Source organism: Microcaecilia unicolor, chromosome 3, assembly GCF_901765095.1.
Source record: "Microcaecilia unicolor chromosome 3, aMicUni1.1, whole genome shotgun sequence".
Lineage (NCBI taxonomy): Eukaryota > Metazoa > Chordata > Amphibia > Gymnophiona > Siphonopidae > Microcaecilia > Microcaecilia unicolor.
This window is the reverse complement of record NC_044033.1, coordinates 3,956,683-3,973,409: the sequence shown is the minus strand read 5'-3', so window position 1 is coordinate 3,973,409 and position 16,727 is coordinate 3,956,683. Positions and strand designations below refer to the sequence as shown.

General features: G+C 48.4%; 1 protein-coding gene across 1 annotated transcript in view; it reads left to right on the top strand.

Moving 5' to 3' along the window:
• The window catches only part of ENAH (ENAH actin regulator), a 273,492-nt gene that overhangs the window by 78,930 nt on the left and 177,835 nt on the right, over positions 1-16,727 (top strand). The window lies entirely within an intron of this gene.

Sequence of the window (16,727 nt, the reverse complement as noted above, 5' to 3'; positions counted from 1 at the left end):
GGGTCTGTGCTGGGTCCGTTGCTTTTTAATGTATTATAAATGACCTAGAGATGGGAATAACTAGTGAGGTAATTAAATTCGCCGATGACACAAAATTATTCAGGGTCGTCAAGTCGCAGGAGGAATGTGAACGATTACAGGAGGACCTTGCGAGACTGGGAGAATGGGCGTGCAAGTGGCAGATGAAGTTCAATGTTGACAAGTGCAAGTGATGCATGTGGGTAAGAGGAACCCGAATTATAGCTACGTCTTGCAAGGTTCCGCGTTAGGAGTTACGGATCAAGAAAGGGATCTGGGTGTCGTCGTCGATGATACGCTGAAACCTTTCTGCTCAGTGTGCTGCTGCGGCTAGGAAAGCGAAATAGATGTTGGGTGTTATTAAGAAGGGTATGGAGTCCAGGTGTGCGGATGTTATAATGCCGTTGTATCGCTCCATGGTGCGACCGCACCTGGAGTATTGTGTTCAGTACTGGTCTCCGTATCTCAAAAAAGATATAGTAGAATTGAAAGGTACAGCGAAGGGCGACGAAAATGATAGTGGGGATGGGACGACTTCCTATGAAGAGAGGCTGAGAAGGCTAGGCTTTTCAGCTTGGAGAAGAGACGGCTGAGGGGAGATATGATAGAAGTGTATAAAATAATGAGTGGAATGGATCGGGTGGATGTGAAGCGACTGTTCACGCTATCCAAAAATACTAGGACTAGAGGGCATGAGTTGAAGCTACAGTGTGGTAAATTTAAAACGAATCGGAGAAAATTTTTCTTCACCCAACGTGTAATTAGACTCTGGAATTCATTGCCGGAGAACGTGGTACGGGCGGTTAGCTTGACGGAGTTTAAAAAGGGGTTAGATAGATTCCTAAAGGACAAGTCCATAGACCGCTATTAAATGGACTGGAAAAATTCCTCATTTTTAGGTATAACTTGTCTGGAATGTTTTTACGTTTGGGGAGCGTGCCAGGTGCCCTTGACCTGGATTGGCCACTGTCGGTGACAGGATGCTGGGCTAGATGGACCTTTGGTCTTTCCCAGTATGGCACTACTTATGTACTTATGTACTTATGTACTTATGTACTGAAGATATGTCTCTTTTCTGACAGTGCAAGTAATAAACTACCAAGCATAAATTCTGCGTCAAGTTTAACTATCTCCACTATGCTAAAGAAAATGCTGAAGAAATTGCATCCCTATGTAGAGGACTTACTATTCAGTATTATCCTAATCTTTTATGTGGCGCCAATTCAGTTTTCAAAAGTCCAGTTTTCAGTAAATTTGGTCATAGGCCAAGACCTGAATGAACTGCTCAGCAATTCAGGCAGTCTTCCATTATGTGCATTTACTGCTGTTTTGTGGACCCTGTCTGAATACAACACAGTAAAAGTGGAAAGAACATTTGAGTAATAGCTCAAGTGATTGGAAGGAGCACAGACACAATTACATTCAAAGCACTGCTTCTACTGTGATGCTTAGATTTGGTATTCAACAAAACAAGCGGAAGATATTCAGAAGGACCAGACTGAAGCCACAGATGTTGGAAACCAAAATAATTTATTACGACCCAACACGGTCTGTGTTTCGGCCGAAAAGGCCTTCTTCACATTTTCCTGTGCAACTCCAGAAAACTAGTAAATTCCTGTGACTGTTCAAATGGTGCAACTGGATCTTGACCCTTCCCCTCCCTCCTACAGTTCACAAACACAGTATCCAACAACCAGACAGACAACTGCTCCAGTGAAGTGTAGGGAAATTAGCAGCCCTTTGCCATAACATCCACTACAGAAAATACCTTGCTTAGGACATGTCCATTTCCTCAGAGTCACTCTCCTGCTCAAGGGAAGGGAACCACTCCATCTCTTCCTCCTCCTTCAACTGGCGTTCCTGTTTATGGAGAGCTCGGGTATTTCCTAGAACTCCCTGTAAGCAGTCAATTGCTTGGGTGCGGAAAATGTACTGCCGATGTTCCCAGGGAAATTCACTCTTCTCCCTCCCCCAGACTCTCCCCTCCTCCCACCAGGGGCAAGCAGGTTTTTTTTCTCTGTGGTTTGGGAGGAGGATATGCTGACCTCGATGACTGTTGCTTAGGGTGATCCCTCACTGTCCCTGTCACAATATATATCTGTAAATGAGTCTGAACATAACATTGGCAAAAAAAATGGGGTTCACACTTTCCACAAGAATAAAACACCACAAGAAAAAGTTTAAAAGAAACCCAAGTTCAAGAGATCAGTCCAAACACCAGGATAAGATGCTCCAAACACAACTTTATTTGGACCCTACACGGTCCGTATTTCGGCTATAAAAAGCCTTGTTCTTCTCGTTGCCTTGGTTTTATTTATTTATTTACATTTTCTATATAAATATATAAATATTAAAGTTGACAGTTGACAGATACAACAGATTATGCTAGCGATTGTTATACGTACCAACTTTGAGGTATGTCATGTTTCAGAGGTTTCTTTTACTTTTTATTCACTTTTTACACTATTTTTCGTAATCTATGAAGTTCGATTGTTTAAGCCGATGATGTATAGATAGAATTATTATTACAGTTCCTATCCTATATAATAATTTTCACCTCCAACGTTCGAAAGCTGCCTGGGACTGTGGCTCCCTCTGATGTGGTCTGCTTCCATCGGTAGATCAGAGTGACGTCATGACCTTCTGTTTCAGCTGTTCCTGTGGTCCTGCCCTTCAGGGCGGGACCACAGGAACAGCTGAAACACAAGCGAAGAAAAGAAAACTGTCGGAAGCGGCGTCCCTGCATGCAGGAGGCTCTCTACTCCCCTCCTCCTCTTACTGGGGTCCCGGCGGAAGCATTGAAGAGCGAGCAGGCTCAGTGAGTCTGCTGCCTTCCCATATCTTCGCTCTGACTCTGGTCCTGCCCTTGCGGAAACAGGAAATGAGGGCGGGACCAGAGTCAGAGCTGAGAGTGAAGAGAAGGAAAGGCAGTAGACTCGTTGAGCCTGCTCGCTCTTCAATGCTGCCGACGGGACCCCGGTAAGAGAGGGGGATTGGCAATTTTGGAGCGGGGGTGACGTGCACGTTGGGGGATGGGGGGACTGTCACTCGGAGGGAGGACAGAGTGAAGGAGAGTGACAGAGGGTACAGCGCTGCGTAACCCTAGTAGCGCTTTAGAAATGCTAGTTAGTAGTAGAGGGAGGGAGGAAGCCATGGAAATCGGAAGGGAAAAAAGGGGGCCACGAGACTTGGAGGGGACAGAGGGAGCGAGGGGGGGGGGGGGGAACCTTGCTAGTGCCCGTTTCCTTTCATACCGAAACAGGCCTTTTTTGCTAGTAATATATATTTATTATTTTAAAAATATTTTGAGTTTTTGTTTTTTTTATATTTTGTCTATATATGGTTTTAATTTGTTCTATGTATATGTTATTTTTTGGACCCCTGATGAAGGCTTTTTATAGCTGAAACACGGACCATGTAGGGTCGGTTGTTTGGAGCATCTTATCCTGGTGTTTGGACTGATCTCTTGAACTTGGTTTCTTTTCCACTTTTTCTTGTGGTGAACATAACATTGCCCTATTGGGCCCATCTAGCCTAGTATCCTGTTGCCAGTGAAGCCAATTCAGGTTAAAAGTACCTAGCAGAATCCTAAAAAGCAGTAAGATTCCATACTACCTACCCACAAGGATAAGCAGTGCCTTTCCCTAGGTTTATCTCAATGATGGTTTATGGACGTTTCCTCCAGGAATTTGTCCAAACCTTTTTTTTTTTTATTTTTTTAATCCAGGTGTATTAACTGTTTTTTATTGTTTGGTCCAGCAATGAGTTCCAGAGCTTAAAAAATCCCTGTTTCCCCCCCCCCCCTGCTTCTGGAGCTAGCTTGCCAGAATCCACGGAGATTGGAATGCTTTCTGACTGTAATAATTCAGAAAGAGGGATCTCTCATGCATTCCAGTCTTCAGTCCCTAGCCTTCACAGTTGGATGTTGAGAGACTAGAGGTCAATTCCTAATATCTGCCTGAGGGTGTCTCTCCAGGGTTTTTCTTGCTTCCACTGCACAAACAGAGCCACAAACAGTAAGGACTTGTCCTTTAGGAAACTGTCTAACCCCTTTTTAAACTCTGTCAAGCTTAACCGCCTTCATGTTCTCCAGCAACAAATTCCAGAGTTTAATTACGTGTTGGGTGAAGAAAGATTTTCTCCGATTTGTTTTAAATTTACTACACTGTAGTTTCATCGCATGCCCCCTAGTCCTAGTATTTTTGGAAAGCGTGAACAGACACTTCACATCCACCTGTTCCACTCCACTCATTATTTATATACCTGTATCATGTCTCCCTTCAGCCGTCTCTTCTCCAAGCTGAAAAACCCTAGCCTCCTTAATCTTTCTTCATAGGGAAGTCCTCCCATTCCCGCTATCATTTTAGTTGCCTTTCGCTGCACCTTTTCCAATTCTATATCTTTCTTGAGATGCGGCAACCAGAATTGAACACAATACTCAAGTTGCGGTCGCACCATGGAGCGATATGACATCTTCACACCTGTTTTCCATACCTTTCCTAATAATACCTAACATTCTATTCGCTTTCCTAGCCGCAGCAGCACACTGAGCAGAAGGTTTCAGTGTATTATCGACGACGACACCCAGATCCCCTTCTTGGTCCATAACTCCTAATGTGGAACCTTGCATGATGTAGCTATAATTCGGGTTCTTTTTTCCCCACATGCATCACCTTGCACTTGCTCACATTAAACGTCATCTGCCATTTAGCCGCCCAGTCTCCCAGTCTCGTAAAGTACTTCTGTAATTTTTAACAATCCTGTCGTGAGTTAACGACTTTGAATAACTTTGTGTCATCAGTAAATTTAATTACCTCACTAGTTACTCCCATCTCTAAATCATTTATAAATATATTAAAAAGCAGCGGTCCTAGCACAGACCCCGGAGGGACCCCACTAACTATCCTTCTCTATTGTGAATACTGCCCATTTAACCCCACTCTGTTTCCTATCCTTCAACCAGTTTTTAATCCACAATAGGACATTTCCTCCTATTCCATGACTCTCCAATTTCCTCTGTAGCCTTTCATGAGGTACCTTGTGAAACGCCTTTTGAAAATCCAGATACACAATATCAACCGGCTCCCCTTTGTCCATATGTTTGTTTACTCCTTCAAAGAATTGAAGTAAATTGGTCAGGCAAGATTTCCCCACACAAAAGCCGTGCTGACTTGGTCTCAGTAATCCATGTCCTGAGATGTGCTCTGTAATTTTGTTTTTAGTAGCCTCTACCATTTTCCCCGGCACCGACGTCAGACTCACCGGTCTATAATTTCCCGGATCTCCCCTGGAACCTTTTTTAAAAATTGGCGTTACATTGGCCACCCTCTAATCTTCCGGTACCACGCTCGATTTTAAGGATAAATTGCATATCACTAGCAGTAAGGATAAATTGCATATCACTAGCAGTAGCTCCGCAAGCTCATTTTTCAGTTCTATCAGTACTCTAGGATGAATACCCATCCGGTCCAGGAGATTTGCTACTCTTCAGTTTGCTGAACTGCCCCATTACGTCCTCCAGGTTTACCGTGAAGTCAGTAAGTTTCTCAGACTCGTCCGCTTGAAATACCATTTCCAACACCGGTATCCCACCCAAATCTTCCTCGGTGAAGACTGAAGCAAAGAATTTGTTCAATCTCTCCGCTACCTCATTGTCTTCCTTGATCACCCCTTTTACCCCTCGGTCATCCAGCGGCCCAACCGATTCTTTTACCGGCTTCCTGCTTTTAATATATCGAAAAAACTTTTTACTGTGTTTTTTTTGCCTCTAATGCTATCTTTATTTCGTAATCCCTCTTGGCCTTCTTTATCTGTGCCTTGCATTTGCTTTGACACTCCTTATGCTGCTTCTTGTTATTTTCAGACGGTTCCTTCTTCCATTTTCTGAAGTCGTTTCTTTTAGTCCTTATAGCTTCCTTCACCTCACTTTTCAATCACGCCGGCTGTCTTTTGGACTTCCATCTTTCTTTTCTAATTTGTGGAATATGTATGGCCTGGGCCTCCAGGATGGTATTTTTGAACAGCATCCATGCCTGTTGTACAGTTTTTGTCCTCTCAGTTGCCCCCCTAAGTTTTTTTTTTTTTTTTTTCACCTTTCTTCTCATTTTATCATAGTCTCTTTTTTTTAAAGTTAAACGCAAACGTATTTGACTTCCTGTGTATAGTTACTTCAAGGTTGATATCAAAACTTATCATATTATGATCACTGTTATCGAGCGGCCCCAGTACCATAACGTCCCTCACCAGATCATGCATTCCACTAAGGACCAAGTCTAGAATTTTTCCTTTTCACATTGGCTCCTGCACCAGCTGCTCCATAAAGCTGTCATTGATTTCATCAAGGAATTGTACCTCTCTAGCATGTCCCGATGTTACATTTACCCAGTCTATATTTGGGTAATTGAAGTCACCCATTATTATCGCATTGCCTATTTTGTTTGCGTCTCTGATTTCTTTTATCATTTCTGCGTCTACCTGCTCATCCTGGCAAGGCGGACGGTAGTGCACTCCTATTACCAGCCTTTTCCCTTTTATACATGGAATTTCAACCCACAATGATTCAAAGGTGTGATTTGTGTCCTGCTGAATTTGTAATCTATCTGAGTCAAGGCTCTGGTTAATATACAATGCTACCCCTCCACCAGTCCGGTCCACCCTATCACTACGATATACTTTGTACCCCGGTATGACAGTGTCCTACTGGTTATCCTCCTTCCACCAGGTCGTAGTAATGCCTATTATATCCAATTTTTCATTTAGTGCAATATATTCCAACTCTCCCATCTTATTTCTTAGACTCCTAGCATTTGCATATAGACATTTCAGATTGTTTGTTGTTCCTATTTGCATGATGCTTAGAACTTGACACTATTGATTTGCCATATTTTGTCTGATCTTTAGTTGTATTTAAGGGCACCTGGCCTACCACAGTCTGTTGTGCAACTTCACTATCCAGAAACCCTATCTTCCCTGTTTGTGAGGTATGCTTGCAAGATACCTTATCCCGAACCATGCACTTTTGAGCGACTGTCAGCGTTTCTCCCATTTCTAGTTTAAAAGCTGCTCTATCTCCTTTTTAAATGCTGATGCCAGCAGCCTGGTCCCACCCTGGTTAAGGTGGAGCCCATCCTTTTGGAATAGGCTCCCCCTTCTCCAGAATGTTACCCAGTTCCTAACAAATCTAAAACCCTCCTCCCTGCACCATCGTCTCATCCATGCATTGAGACTCCGGAGCTCTGCCTGTCTCATGGGCCCTGCACGTGGAACAGGTAGCATTTCAGAAAATGCTACCCTAGAGGATCTGGATTTGAGCTTTCTACCTAAGAGCCTAAATTTGGCTTCCAGACCCTCTCTCCCACATTTGCCTACGTCATTGGTACCCACATTACTACTACTACTACTACTACTACTACTACTATTTAGCATTTCTATAGCGCTACAAGGCATAAGCAGCGCTGCACAAACATAGAAGAAAGACAGTCCCTGCTCAAAGAGCTTACAATCTAATAGACAAAAAAATAAATAAAGTAAGCAAATCAAATCAATTAATGTGAACGGGAAGGAAGAGAAGAGGGTAGGTGGAGGCGAGTGGTTACGAGTCAAAAGCAATGTTAAAGAGGTGGGCTTTCAGTCTAGATTTAAAGGTGGCCAAGGATGGGGCAAGACATAGGGGCTCAGGAAGTTTATTCCAGGCGTAGGGTGCAGCGAGACAGAAGGCGCGAAGTCTGGCGTTGGCAGTAGTGGAGAAGGGAACAGATAAGAAGGATTTATTCATGGAGCGGAGTGCACGGGAAGGGGTGTAGGGAAGGACGAGTGTGGAGAGATACTGGGGAGCAGCAGAGTGAGTACATTTATAGGTTAGTAGAAGAAGTTTGAACAGGATGCGAAAACGGATATGGAGCCAGTGAAGGGTCTTGAGGAGAGGGGTAGTATGAGTAAAGCCAAGACAGCCGACTCCTCCCCAGCACTATCTAGAATCCTATGTAGGTGACACGTGAGGTCTGCCACCTTCGCACCAGGAGGTCAAAAGGCTCTACTCACAGGCACAAAGAAACAGAAGGGAAAAGACAGCCCCGCTCAGGCTCACATAGTATCTTCAACAAGAAAAAGGTAACAGGGAAAACCACACAGGGAGGCAGCACAGGGCTGTGCTTAGAACCACAGCTATACGGACGAATAGTCCTAACTAACTCAAACAGAAAATCACACAGAGAGAGCTAGTAGCCCCAGTTAAACGGAAGAGCTATCCACTCATGCCACACAGAAAGGCAGCTTAAGGCTGAGCTAGTATACACAGCTAAACGGAAAAACCACCCACTCATCTCAAATAGAAACCACATAGAGAGGACGCTCAAGGCTGTGCTGGAAGTCACAGTTATACGGAAGAGCAACCCACTCAAACACAAACAGAACCACACAGAGAGGATGCTCAAGGGTATGCTAGAAGTCACAGCTAAACAGAAGAGCGACCCACTCAAATTCAAACAGAAACCTCACAGAGAGGACTCAAACAGAAAGCACACAGGGAAGTAACGCAAGACCGAACTATACGGCCATACAAAGGAACACTCACAGCTGTGCCACACAGCACTCAAGGATAAGGGGAAGAAGCCACACATAGGAACACTCTAGGCTGTACCATACAGCACTCAAGGATAAAGGGATGCCACTCAAAGGAATACACAAGGCTGTGCCACACGGCACTAAAGGATAAGGGGAAGCCACTCATAGGGAACACTCTAGACTGTACCATACAGCACTCAAGGGTAAAGGGATGCCACTCAAAGGAATACACAAGGCTGTGCCACACGGCACTCAAGGATAAAGAGAAGCCACTGAAAGGAATACACAAGACAGTGCCACAGAGACAAGAGAGAGGGTTAAAGCAGACAAAAGGAAAAACAAACGAAGAAAGAACAATCTTACCAGAACTCAGCCAGCGCACACAGCTGGGTAGGGAAAGGGAAGTCAGGCAGAGAGAGAGAGAGCAGACACAGCTGCACGTAAGCAAAATCAAGGAGAGAAGCTGGCAACAACCGGCTCTCTAAACAAACCCAGACAAGAACTACAAACACACAGAAACAGTACAATCGAAGCTTGAAAACAAAGCTAACTGAAAAGTAGTCCATTCAGGTACAAGCAAGAACCACATAAACAGGGAAACGGAACAGGCTTAGCTGAAGAGCATAATTAACATGAAAGTAATCCATACAGGTTCAAACGAGAACCACACACACAGGGCTCAGGGCTGTGCCCAAAGGCACAGCTAACAAGAAGACCAATTCCCTCAGAATCAAACAACAACAAAAGGGAAATAGACCTGTTGCAAATGGCCCCGCATAAAAGTTCTCGGGTCCTTATGAAGGAGTTGGCTGATGTCACAAGTACATAAGTATATAAGTACGTAAGTAATGCCATACTGGGAAAAGACCAAGGGTCCATCGAGCCCAGCATCCTGTCCATGACAGCGGCCAATCCAGGCCAAGGGCACCTGGCAAGCTTCCCAAACGTACAAACATTCTATACATGTTATTCCTGGAATTTTGGCGTTTTCCAAGTCCGTTTAGTAGCGGTTTATGGACTTGTCCTTTAGGAAACCGTCTAACCCCTTTTTAAACTCTGCTAAGCTAACAGCCTTCACCACTTTCTCCGGCAACGAATTCCAGAGTTTAATTACACGTTGGGTGAAGAAACATTTTCTCCGATTTGTTTTAAATTTACTACACTGTAGTTTCATCGCATGCCCCCTAGTCCTAGTATTTTTGGAAAGCGTGAACAGACGCTTCACATCCACCTGTTTCACTCCACTCATTATTTTATATACCTCTATCATGTCTCCCCTCAGCCGTCTCTTCTCCAAGCTGTATAGCCCTAGCCTCCTTAGTCTTTCTTCATAGGGAAGTCGTCCCATCCCCGCTATCATATAAGTCGCCCTTCGCTGCACCTTTTCCAATTCTACTATATCTTTCTTGAGATGCGGCGACCAGAATTGAACACATCAACGGCATTATAACATCCTCACACCTGTTTTCTATACCTTTCCTGATAATACCCAACATTTTATTCGCTTTCTTAGCCGCAGCAGCACACTGAGCAGAAGGTTTCAGTGTGTTATCGACGACGACACCCAGATCCCTTTCTTGGTCCGTAACTCCTAACGTGGAACCTTGCATGACGTAGCTATAATTCGGGTTCTTTTTTCCCACATGCATCACCTTGCACTTGCTCACATTAAACATCATCTGCCATTTAGCCGCCCAGTCTCCCAGTAGGAAGTGAAGCAGAAGCAGGGAGACCAAAGCGAGGCTTGGCTATCAGGAACATCAACAGCAGGGAAAGGGCAGTCTGGAGATGTCACAGAGCCAGATACTGAGAAGCAATAATTCTGGACAAAAAGGCATGGCCCCAGCCGTGACATTAACTAAAGCTTAAACTTGAGTTATATGCTTCAGGGCTCATAGGAGTAAAATGGGCTCTGCTGCAGATAACCCGAGCTAAGCTTTAGTAAAAGACCCCATATATTTAGCAATTTATTCCAATGATATGGCATCACTTGTTCCAAAGCCCCCCTACCTTTAGGCTTAACTCATTTATACATTTTGAAACAGTTGAATCAGCCATTCAGATTGACAGGTTTCTCTTCAATCCAAAGCTTCCATTTGTGTTGGATATGATTTGAATCAGGCTGTACATCTTAACCTTTTTTCTCCGAGGACAAGCAGGCTGCTTGTTCTCACTGATGGGTGACGTCCACGGCAGCCCCTCCAATCAGAAACTTCACTAGCAAAGGCCTTTGCTAGTCCTCGCGCGCTCATGCGCACCGCACATGCGTGGCCGTCTTCCCGCCCGAACCGGCTCGTGTTCGTCAGTCTTCTTTTGTCCGCGCTCGGTACGGTCGTGTTTTCGCCGTGTCGGGCCCCGCAAAGTCGACCTCGCGCGTTCGTCGTGTGTTTTTGAAAGAGAAAAATTCTAATCCATTCTGTGTGGGAAAAGACTCTTGGTCTTTTCTTCCCCCGCTATTTCAGCTTTCGCCCCGGTAAGTTTTCTTTCGTCGTCGGGGTAGGCCGCTTTTAGGCCTCGGGTCGAAGTTTTCTTCCCCTTGTTTTTTTCAGTGCCTTTTCCGCCATTTCGACTTTTGATCTCGCCGGCGTGATTTTTCCGCCCATGACATCGAAGTCTACCAGCGGCTTCAAAAAGTGCACCCAGTGCGCCCGGGTGATCTCGCTCACTGACAGGCACGCATCGTGTCTTCAGTGCTTGGGTGCTGGGCACCGCCCGCAGGCCTGTAGTCTGTGTTCCCTTTTGCAAAAGCGGACTCAGGTAGCGAGATTGGCCCAGTGGAACGTTTTGTTCTCGGGCTCTTCGTCGGCATCGGCACCGGGGGTATCGAGTGCATCGACGTCTTCAGCGTCCAGAGCTTCATCCTCGGCCGCCAGTGCATCGAGTGCATCGAGGCATCGGCCCTCTGCATCGGCGCCGAGACATCGGATAGCTGCATCGACGTCGGTGGTACCGGGACCTCGTCTGCTGATGTCGTCGGACGGTGGTGCTTCGTCTGGAGTGCAGGTGAGGGCTGTCCATTCCCCTGCTGGTGGCGGTGAGCCTTCGGGTGGGTCTCCCCCTACCCTGAGGGCTCCTGCGGTACAGCCCCCCCGAGACCGACCTCCTTCGGCCTCGGCCCCGAGGAAGCGACGACTGGATTCTACGTCCTCCTCGTCGGTGCCGGGAAGCTCCGGTGACATGCTTCGTTCCAAGAAATCGAAGAAGCATCGTCATCGGTCTCCTTCCCGGGTCGGCACCGAGAGCTCTGGGTCGCCGAGGGAGTCGGCACCCACCAGGCATCGGCACTGAGAGGACCGCTCACCCTCTGTTCAGGAGGTGTCGATGCGCTCCACTCTGGACAGCCCGGAACAGCCTCCACGCCCGGAACAGGTTCTGACGTCGACGCCTGCATCGACCTCCATGCCTTTCTCTGCAGCCGCTCTGAACGAGAGCCTCCGGGCCGTTCTCCCAGAGATTCTGGGAGAGCTGTTGTGCCCTACCCCTCCGGTACCGGCGGTGCTTGCGCCACCGGTACCGTCGAGCGTGGCGCCGGCTGGCCCATCGCCCGAGGTGAGGTCTCCGGCGTCGGTGCCGCGAGCGGTACCGGCTGCCGTCGCCTCCCAGGAAGGCTCCCCGACTACGTCGGCGGAGGGAGCTTCGCCGATGCGGGCGAGGGAGTCTACCTCTCGACGCCCCCATCGTGGACGTGGCTCCACAGAGTCGAGTCGGGCACGGTTGCAGACACAGGTCCGTGAACTTGTGTCTGACACCGAGGGTGAGGCCTCGTGGGAAGAGGAAGAAGACCCCAGATATTTCTCTGACGAGGAGTCTGAGGGTCTTCCTTCCGATCCCACTCCCTCTCCTGAGAGACAGCTTTCTCCTCCCAAGAGTCTGTCTTTTGCTTCCTTTGTCCGGGAGATGTCTACGGCCATCCCCTTCCCGGTGGTTGTGGAGGACGAGCCCAGGGCTGAAATGTTTGAGCTCCTGGACTATCCTTCTCCACCTAAGGAAGCGTCCACTGTACCCATGCACCATGTCCTAAAAAAGACATTGCTGGCGAACTGGACCAAGCCTTTAACTAATCCCCACATCCCCAAGAAGATCGAGTCCCAGTACCGGATCCATGGGGACCCAGATCTGATGCGCACTCAGTTGCCTCATGATTCTGGAGTTGTGGATCTGGCCCTAAAGAAGGCTAAGAGTTCTAGGGAGCATGCTTCGGCGCCCCCGGGCAAGGACTCTAGAACCTTAGACTCCTTTGGGAGGAAGGCCTACCATTCTTCTATGCTCGTGGCCAAAATTCAGTCCTACCAGCTCTACACGAGCATACACATGCGGAACAATGTGCGGCAGTTGGCGGGCTTGGTTGATGCGCTCCCCCCTGAGCAAGCCAAGCCTTTTCAGGAGGTGGTCAGGCAGCTGAAGGCGTGCAGAAAATTCCTGGCCAGAGGGGTGTATGACACCTTTGATGTTGCGTCCAGGGCCGCTGCTCAAGGTGTGGTGATGCGCAGGCTCTCATGGCTGCGTGCCTCCGACCTGGAGAATAGAATCCAGCAGCGGATTGCGGACTCGCCTTGCCGTGCGGATAACATTTTTGGAGAGAAAGTCGAACAGGTGGTAGAGCAGCTCCACCAGCGGGACACCGCATTCGACAAGTTCTCCCGCCGGCAGCTTTCAGCCTCTACCTCTACATGTAGAAGATTTTTCGGGGGAAGGAAGACTGTTCCCTACTCTTCTGGTAAGCGTAGGTACAATCCTCCTTCTCAACAGCCTGCGGCCCAGGCTAAGCCCCAGCGCGCTCGCTCTCGTCAGCAGCGTGCGCCTCAGCAAGGCCCCTCGGCTCCCCAGCAAAAGCAAGGGACGAGCTTTTGACTGGCTCCAGCAGAGCATAGCCGACATCCAAGTGTCGGTGCCGGGCGACCTGCCAGTCGGAGGGAGGTTGAAAGCTTTTCACCAAAGGTGGCCTCTCATAACCTCCGATCAGTGGGTTCTCCAAATAGTCCGGCAAGGATACACCCTCAATTTGGCCTCAAAACCTCCAAATTGTCCACCGGGAGCTCAGTCTTACAGCTTCCAGCACAAGCAGGTACTTGCAGAGGAACTCTCCGCCCTTCTCAGCGCCAATGCGGTCAAGCCCGTGCCATCCGGGCAAGAAGGGCTGGGATTCTATTCCAGGTACTTCCTTGTGGAAAAGAAAACAGGGGGGATGCGTCCCATCCTAGACCTAAGGGCCCTGAACAAATATCTGGTCAAAGAAAAGTTCAGGGTGCTTTCCCTGGGCACCCTCCTTCCCATGATTCAGGAAAACGATTGGCTATGCTCTCTGGACTTGAAGGATGCCTACACACACATCCCGATACTGCCAGCTCACAGACAGTATCTGCGATTTCAGCTGGGCACACGTCACTTCCAGTACTGTGTGCTACCCTTTGGGCTCGCCTCTGCGCCCAGGGTGTTCACAAAGTGCTTGGCTGTAGTAGCAGCGGCACTTCGCAGACTGGGGGTGCACGTGTTCCCATATCTCGACGATTGGCTGGTGAAGAACACATCCGAGGCAGGAGCCCTGCAGTCCATGCAGATGACTATTCGCCTCCTGGAGCTACTGGGGTTTGTGATAAATTATCCAAAGTCCCATCTTCTCCCAGTGCAGAGACTCGCATTCATAGGAGCTCTGCTGGATTCTCGGACGGCTCACGCCTATCTCCCAGAGATGAGAGCCAACAACTTGTTGTCCCTCGTCTCGCGGGTGCGAGCGTCCCAGCAGATCACAGCTCGGCAGATGTTGAGATTGCTAGGCCACATGGCCTCCACAGTCCATGTGACTCCCATGGCCCGCCTTCACATGAGATCTGCTCAATGGACCCTAGCTTCCCACTGGTTCCAGGCTGCTGGGGATCTAGAAGACGTAATCCACCTGTCCACGAGTTTTCTCGAATCCCTGTATTGGTGGACAATTTGGTCCAATCTGACTCTGGGACGTCCCTTCCAAATTCCTCAGCCTCAAAAAGTGCTGACCACGGATGCGTCTCTCCTGGGGTGGGGAGCTTATGTCGATGGGCTTCACACCCAAGGAAGCTGGTCCCTCCAAGAACGCGATCTGCAGATCAATCTTCTGGAGTTGCAAGCGATCTGGAACGCTCTGAAGGCTTTCAGAGATCGGCTGTCCCACCAAATTATCCAAATTCAGACAGACAACCAGGTTGCCATGTACTACGTCAACAAGCAGGGGGGCACCGGATCTCGCCCCCTGTGTCAGGAAGCCGTCAGCATGTGGCTCTGGGCTCGCCATCACGGCATGGTGCTCCAAGCCACATATCTGGCAGGCGTAAACAACAGTCTGGCCGACAGGTTGAGCAGGATTATGCAACCTCACGAGTGGTCGCTCAATTCCAGGGTAGTGCGACAGATCTTCCAGGTGTGGGGCACCCCCTTGGTAGACCTCTTCGCATCTCGAGCCAACCACAAAGTCCCTCAGTTCTGTTCCAGGCTTCAGGCCCACGGCAGATTGGCATCGGATGCCTTCCTCCTGGACTGGGGGGAGGGTCTGCTGTATGCTTATCCTCCCATACCTCTGGTGAGGAAGACTTTGTTGAAACTCAAGCAAGATCGAGGCACCATGATTCTGATTGCTCCTTTTTGGCCGCGTCAGATCTGGTTCCCTCTTCTTCTGGAGTTGTCCTCCGAAGAACCGTGGAGATTGGAGTGTTTTCCGACCCTCATCACACAGGACGAAGGGGCGCTTCTGCATCCCAGCCTCCGGTCCCTGGCTCTCACGGCCTGGATGTTGAGAGCGTAGACTTTGCCTCTTTGGGTCTGTCAGAGGGTGTCTCCCGCGTCTTGCTTGCTTCCAGGAAAGATTCCACTAAGAGGAGTTACTTCTTTCTATGGAGGAGGTTTGCCGTCTGGTGTGACAGCAAGGCCCTAGATCCTCGCTCTTGTCCTACACAGACCCTGCTTGAATACCTTCTGCACTTGTCTGAGTCTGGTCTCAAGACCAACTCTGTAAGGGTTCACCTTAGTGCGATTAGTGCATACCATTACCGTGTGGAAGGTAAGCCGATCTCAGGACAGCCTTTAGTTGTTCGCTTCATGAGAGGTTTGCTGTTGTCAAAGCCCCCTGTCAAGCCTCCTACAGTGTCATGGGATCTCAATGTCGTTCTCACCCAGCTGATGAAACCTCCTTTTGAGCCACTGAATTCCTGCCATCTGAAGTACTTGACCTGGAAGGTCATTTTCTTGGTGGCAGTTACTTCCGCTCGTAGAGTCAATGAGCTTCAGGCCCTGGTAGCCCAGGCCCCTTACACCAAATTTCATCATAACAGAGTAGTCCTCCGCACTCACCCTAAGTTCTTGCCAAAGGTCGTGTCGGAGTTCCATCTGAACCAGTCAATTGTCTTGCCAACATTCTTTCCCCGTCCTCATTCCTGCCCTGCTGAACGTCAGCTGCACACATTGGACTGCAAGAGAGCATTGGCCTTCTACCTGGAGCGGACACAGCCCAACAGACAGTCCGCCCAATTGTTTGTTTCTTTTGATCCCAATAGGAGGGGAGTGGCTGTGGGGAAACGCACCATATCCAATTGGCTAGCAGATTGCATTTCGTTCACTTACGCCCAGGCTGGGCTGGCTCTTGAGGGTCATGTCACGGCTCATAATGTTAGAGCCATGGCTGCGTCGGTAGCCCACTTGAAGTCAGCCTCTATTGAAGAAATTTGCAAAGCTGCGACATGGTCATCTGTCCACACATTCACATCTCATTACTGCCTGCAGCAGGATACCCGACGCGACAGTCGGTTCGGGCAGTCAGTTCTTCAGAACCTGTTTGGGCTTTAGGATCCAACTCCACCCCCCGAGGGCCCTGTTTGTTCTGTTCCAGGCTGCACTCTCAGTTAGTTGGTAAATTTTTTAGGTCAATCTCAGTTATGTCCTCGCCGTTGCGAGGCCCAATTGACCATGGTTGTTGTTTTGAGTGAGCCTGGGGGCTAGGGATACCCCATCAGTGAGAACAAGCAGCCTGCTTGTCCTCGGAGAAAGCGAATGCTACATACCTGTAGAAGGTATTCTCCGAGGACAGCAGGCTGATTGTTCTCACAAACCCGCCCACCTCCCCTTTGGAGTTGTGTCTTCCCTTGCTTTGTTTTGCTACATATGGGACTGACGAACACGAG